Source organism: Mesocricetus auratus, unplaced genomic scaffold, assembly GCF_017639785.1.
Source record: "Mesocricetus auratus isolate SY011 unplaced genomic scaffold, BCM_Maur_2.0 Super-Scaffold_15014, whole genome shotgun sequence".
In the NCBI taxonomy this organism is placed as follows: Eukaryota; Metazoa; Chordata; class Mammalia; order Rodentia; family Cricetidae; genus Mesocricetus; species Mesocricetus auratus.
Genome location: NW_024429186.1, coordinates 42,610,176 through 42,616,175, shown reverse-complemented (window position 1 = coordinate 42,616,175; position 6,000 = coordinate 42,610,176).

Below are 6,000 nucleotides of genomic sequence, written 5' to 3'. Positions count from 1 at the left end.
TATTTTTCTGTTTATTTGTTTGAGACAGGATTTCTCTGTAGCTTTGGAGCCTGTCCTAGGACTCGCTCTGTAGACCAGGCTGGCCACGAACTCACAGAGATCCATCTGCCTCTGACTCCTGAGTGCTGCGATTAAAAGCATGCGCCACCACCGCCCGGTCTGGACTATTTCCTGAATGATTGCTAGAAAGTACTCTCAAAGAAAAAGGCTGTTCTTAACTCTGTAAGAAATGGAAAGTAAGCCGGGCGGTGGTGGCGCACGCCTTTAATCCCAGCACTTGGGAGGCAGAGGCAGGCGGATCTCTGTGAGTTCGAGGCCGGGCTGGACCGATAGCCTCCAAAACAATACAGAGAAACCCTGTCTTGTAAAACCAAAAAAAAAAAAAAAAAAAGAAAGAAATGGAAAGTAGATTCAGAACTCATACATACAGAATTGTGAATAGCAGGACCACCATTTTGACCTAATTCTGCCAAATTCTTTTACTAAAGACTACCTTTTTCTTGCCTCACCTATATCCATGCATATAAATCCCTTAAAACATGCTTTATGACACCAGAAAATGGAAAGACTTCCCATGCTCTTGGATTTGTAAGATCAACATAGTAAAAATGGCAATCTTACCGAAAGCAATACACAGATTTAATGCAATACCCATTAAAATCCCAGCACAATTCTTCACAGACCTTGAAAGAACAATTCTCAACTTTATATAGAAAAACAAAAGACCCAGGATAGCCAAAATAATCCTGTTCAACAAGGCAACATCCAGAGGCATCACCATCCCTGACTTCAAGCTGTATTACAGAGCTATATTCCTGAAAACAGCTTGGTATTGGCACAAAAATAGAAAGATAGACCAATGGAATTGAATTGAACACCCTGATATTAAACCATACACATATGGGCTGGGCGTTGGTGGCGCACGCCTTTAATCCCAGCACTTGGGAGGCAGAGGCAGGCGAATCTCTGTGAGCTCGAGGCCAGCCTGGTCTACAAGAGCTAGTTCCAGGACAGCCTCCAAAGCCACAGAGAAACCCTGTCTTGAAAAACCAAAAAAAAAAAAAAAAAAAAGAAAATCCATACACATATGAACACCTGATCTTTGACAAAGAAGCTAAAATTATACAATGGAAAAAAGAAAGCATCTTCAACAAATGGTGCTGACATAACTGGAGGCTGACATGTAGAAGAATGCAGATAGATTCATGTCTATCATCATGCACAAAACTTAAATCCAAATGGATCAAAGACCTCAACATAAATCCAGTCACACTGAAACTGTTAGAAGAGAAAGTGGGAGATACCCTTGAACGAAGTGGTACAGGAGACCGCTTCCTGAACATAACACCACTAGCACAGACACTGAGATCGACCATTAATAAATGGGACCTCCTGAAACTGAGAAGCTTCTGTAAGGCAAAGGACGCAGTCAGCAAGACAAAAAGGCAACCCACAGATTGGGAAAAGATATTCACTAACCCCACATCTGACAGAAGGCTGATCTCCAAAATTTACAAAAACTCAAGAAGCAAGTGTTCAAAACACCAAAGGATCCAATCAAAAAGTGGGATACAATATTAAATAGAGAATTCTCAGTAGAGGAGTCTAAAATGGCTGAGAGGCACTTGAGAAAGTGCTCAACATCCTTAGCCATCCGGGAAATGCAAATCAAAACAACTCTGAGATACCATCTCACTCCTGTCAGAAATGACAATTTATGCTGGAGAGGATGTGGTGAAAGGGGAACACTTCTTCACTGCTGGTGGGAGTGCCAATTCGTACAGCCACTTTGGAAATCAATATGGAGATTCCTCAGAAAAATGGGAATCAGCCTACCACAAGACCCAGCAATTCCACTCTTAGACATATACCCAAAAGATGCACATTGATACAACAAGGACATCTGTTCCACTATGTTCATAGCAGCATTATTTGTAATAGCCAGAACCTGAAAGCAAACTAGATGCCCCTCAACCGAAGAGTGGATAGAGAAAATGTGGTGCATTTACACAATGGAGTATTATTCAGCAGAAAAAAACAATGAAATCTTGAAATCCACAGGCAAATGGATGGCACTAGAAGAAACCATCCTGAGTGAGGTAATCCAGTCACAAAAAGACAAACATGGTATGTACTCACTCATTTATGGATTTTAGACATGAATCAGGGGAGTGCCAGCATACAATCCCACCACCAGAGAGTCTGGGAAACAGAGCCTTCATCCAACGACTGATGGAAGCAGAGCTGACACCCACAGCTAAACACTGGACTGAACTCCTGGAATCCAGTGTCAGACAGGGAGAACTGATGGGCAAAGGAGTTAAGAGTGGGCTGGCTTAACCCACAGAACAAAGGGGAGCTCTTGGCCCCCAGATTGATGGCTGTGTGGAAAGCACAGCCCCTGAATGTGGGTGTCAGTGAGGAGGCCTAAGTAATCTATGGGGCCCTGGGTAGTATTTATCCCTGGCGTACAAATAGACTGAGTGCCCATCTCTCAGCCTGGACTTGTGGGAGGGTCTAGGTCCTGCCCTGGATGAAATGACAGACTCTGGAGATCCACCATGGAGGGCCTCACCCTCCCTGGGGATTGGAGTGGAGATTGGGTAGGGGACTTGGGGGCCTGGTGGGGAGGGCGGGGGAGGAGGGGAGGGAGAGGGAGCTGGGTTTGGCATGTGAAACAAGCTTGTTTCTAACTTAAAAAACAAACAAACAAACAAACAAAAAACATGCTTTGCTTGTACAGGTTTGGCAGTGAAGAGACATCTTGAATCAGGAGACAGATAACCATAATCCTGAGGTTTCTTTTCATCTAGATGAAAATTTCACCCTATTAGCCTCTTATCCATTCTCAATATAACTTGCAAAGGTTAAACCAGAACATAATGGCATTTATTACCCATTGGCTATATTAAAAAACATGTTTTAGTTACCACAGTCTATCATAACTGCATGTTATGAAATATTTGAGTTTGGTGACTTAAACACCATCGCAAAGAGCTGAAGACATCTAATGAAAGTTAAAGTAAATTCTTTAAAAAAGTATTTTACATGTATGGTTTTTTTGCCTGCATGTATGTCTGTGAACCACATGTGTGCTGTGCCTCTGGAGACCAGAAGAGGGTACAGGATCATCTGGAACTGGAGCTCAGATGGTTTAGTTGCCATGTGGGTGCTGGGAATTGAACCCTGGTCCTTATTAGAGGAGCAGCTGAAGCTTTTAGCTCATTGAGCCATTGTACCAGCTCCCCAGTAAATTCTTACAAAGGAAATAATCAGACCTTGTTCTCTTTCTTTTTGTGCCTGATAAAATGTTAGTACCTGGCAGGCACCACACACAAATCACATTTATTTAGCTTTATTTTCACAGACTGATGCACACGTGATGGCTGTTTCTAGCATCAGTAGCTGTAAAACACCCACTCTGCAGCGACCATGGCCCTCCACCCCTCGTCGCCCTCATTTCTCATTCACAGCCAGAATGTTGAGAGAGCCAACAGGAAGTGGGCATGGATCAGGGGCCAGGGTCTCCATAGGAGACAGACCTGTCCTGTTGGATTGAATTGAACTCAAGCAGTGCATATGGTGACAGCTGAGCCCCTACTCAGAACTCTGCCGTAATCAAATCACCTTAGCAAGAATGCTTGTCTATAGACAGGCTCTCACTGTGTAGACCAGGTTAGCCTGAAACTTACAGAGAAGCTCTTGTCTATGCAGCCAGCGTGTGTGCACCATGCCAGGCAGCAAGGGCATTTTAATTACAAATGCTTGGTCCTGCCCTTCCCTTATCCTAACCTTGTTCTCCCAGCCTAGTCTGTCCTCCTACTTGTCATCTCCAAGGTCCTCAGGTTCTGCCTCCTCAGTTTCCTCTCTGTCCTTACTCATTTCCACGGTGGCCCTTCTGTCTCTGATTCCTTAGGTGCTGGGCTGGCTGTGCCAGGGACTCTGACACTTACTGGGCATGTGCTTTCGTTACTTACTCCCAAACAGCTGTTTGCTTTCTCTGCTCCTTGGGTCTAGTCCTAGGAAAGCCCTGACTATTTATTACTTATCATTTTCATTCTGTCTCCTTTTACCAACACGAACAACTTAAAATCCTTTTGACTCTATTGAGTTCTCAGTCTTCCCTGTGTGCTCTACCCCATGGCTTGTCTTTTCAAACTGATTAGATTAAGAGATGCCTGAGAAACTCGTGTGTGTGTGTGTGTGTGTGTGTGTGCGCGCGCGCGCGTGCGCGCGCATGTTCCGACTTAATGAGTTCATTAATCACTTCATGGATTCATAAATGACATTTGGAGGCTGTGAGAATTGGGGTGTTGGGGCCTCACTGTCGGAAGTAGGTCATAGAGGGTGTGTCCTTAGGGGCTATGTCTTGCCTCACCCTCTAATTATATTCCTCTTTACTTGGCTCCCTGGTCATATTCTCTCTCTTTCTCTCTGTCTCTCTGTTTCTCTCTCTCCCCCTCTCCCTCTTCTTTCTCTAGGGTGAAAGCTTGATGCTTTCCATGCCAGCACTCTTCATCCAACACCCACTGCTATTTGTCTTTAATTTACGTCTTCCCACTCCAATCACCCTGTCTTAGTTACGGTTTCTATTGCTGTGAACAGACACCAGGGCCACAGGAAGTTCAGTCCTTTACCAGCCCTGATGGGGAGCATGGCGGCGTGCAGTCAGACATGGTGCTGGAGCTGAGAGGCCTACATTTTGACTCAGAGGCATTTTGACTGTCACACTGAGTGAAGCTTGAGAAAAAGACCTCAAAGCCTGCCCCAGCAGTGACACACTTCCAACAGAAGGTGTGACCTAGATTAAAAGTGTGCCATCCAATCCCAAGGTCTGGATTAAAGTCCTGTTATCATCCAGCCTCCCCCAACAAGACCACACTTCCTCCTAACAAGGCCACACCTCCTAACAGTGCAACTCCCTATGAGTTTATTGGGGGCCAAATACATTCAAACTACCACACCCCTCTCCTCCCTTTGTAAGCACTCTAGAATCTGAGCTCAGCATTGACTACAGTTTTCATTCTTGCTTGATTTCATTTACCAGGTAGATCTCCCATCTCTAGCTAGACTTTGCCATTTATAGTCTTTTAAAATATTTTTTAGATATTTTGTTTTATCCATATGTGACTTTCCCTTGCATATTTATATGTACATCATAAGGTATCAGATCCCCTGGAACAGATGGTTGTGAGTCACCATGTTTATGGGTGCTGGGGACTGAACTCAGGTCCTCTGGAAGAGCAACCATTGCTCTTAACTGCTGAGCCATCTCTCCAGCCCCTAGTCTTAAGTTTTGTAAAGAGACAAAGAGCTGAAGTGTTGGCTTTTAATTTCAAAATCTGAGGGCAACTACAAGACACAGATTTGCAAAACTCAGGATGTCGTGTGGTGAGTGATAAGAGCCTTGACACCATAGCTTTTCCTGTTTGCTCAGAATGGCATGGGTGAATAGCCATGTGTTTTGCCTCAAGGACAATTGAAAAGTCACAAAGGTCAGACTTGCGAGGACTTTGGAGGTGGGTGACAGGGCAGGGAGTAGTGGTTGTCACAAGCATGGACCGGTAATGTGTCCCTCCACGACTGAGAGCTCCGTGGTGTACTAGGTGGGTCCAACATTTTGACACTGTGACGTGATGTCATTATCTACAAAGTTCATGCTTGAGAACTGCAAAATCAAGATTAAAAATAACACACACACACCCCTCCCATTGTAAGTCAGTTTATAATTTTGTGTTTGGTCAAATTTATAGCTATCTTTGACTGAATGCATCCTGTGGCTGTGTGCTAGACACTTCTGTAGACAGAAGCCAGGTGATGGCACCTGATGCCTCTCAACACACCCCATGTTACCCTGTGCTTACCCACCCAGCTCGTATTGCATGCTCTGAGGGAAAGAGGAGTTACCTCAGATGAACCTGAACTCATGGAACTGACTGAAGTGAGTGAAACCAAGCTTCCCAACAATGGTGGAAGGGCACTCAGGGCAGGAGGTTAATT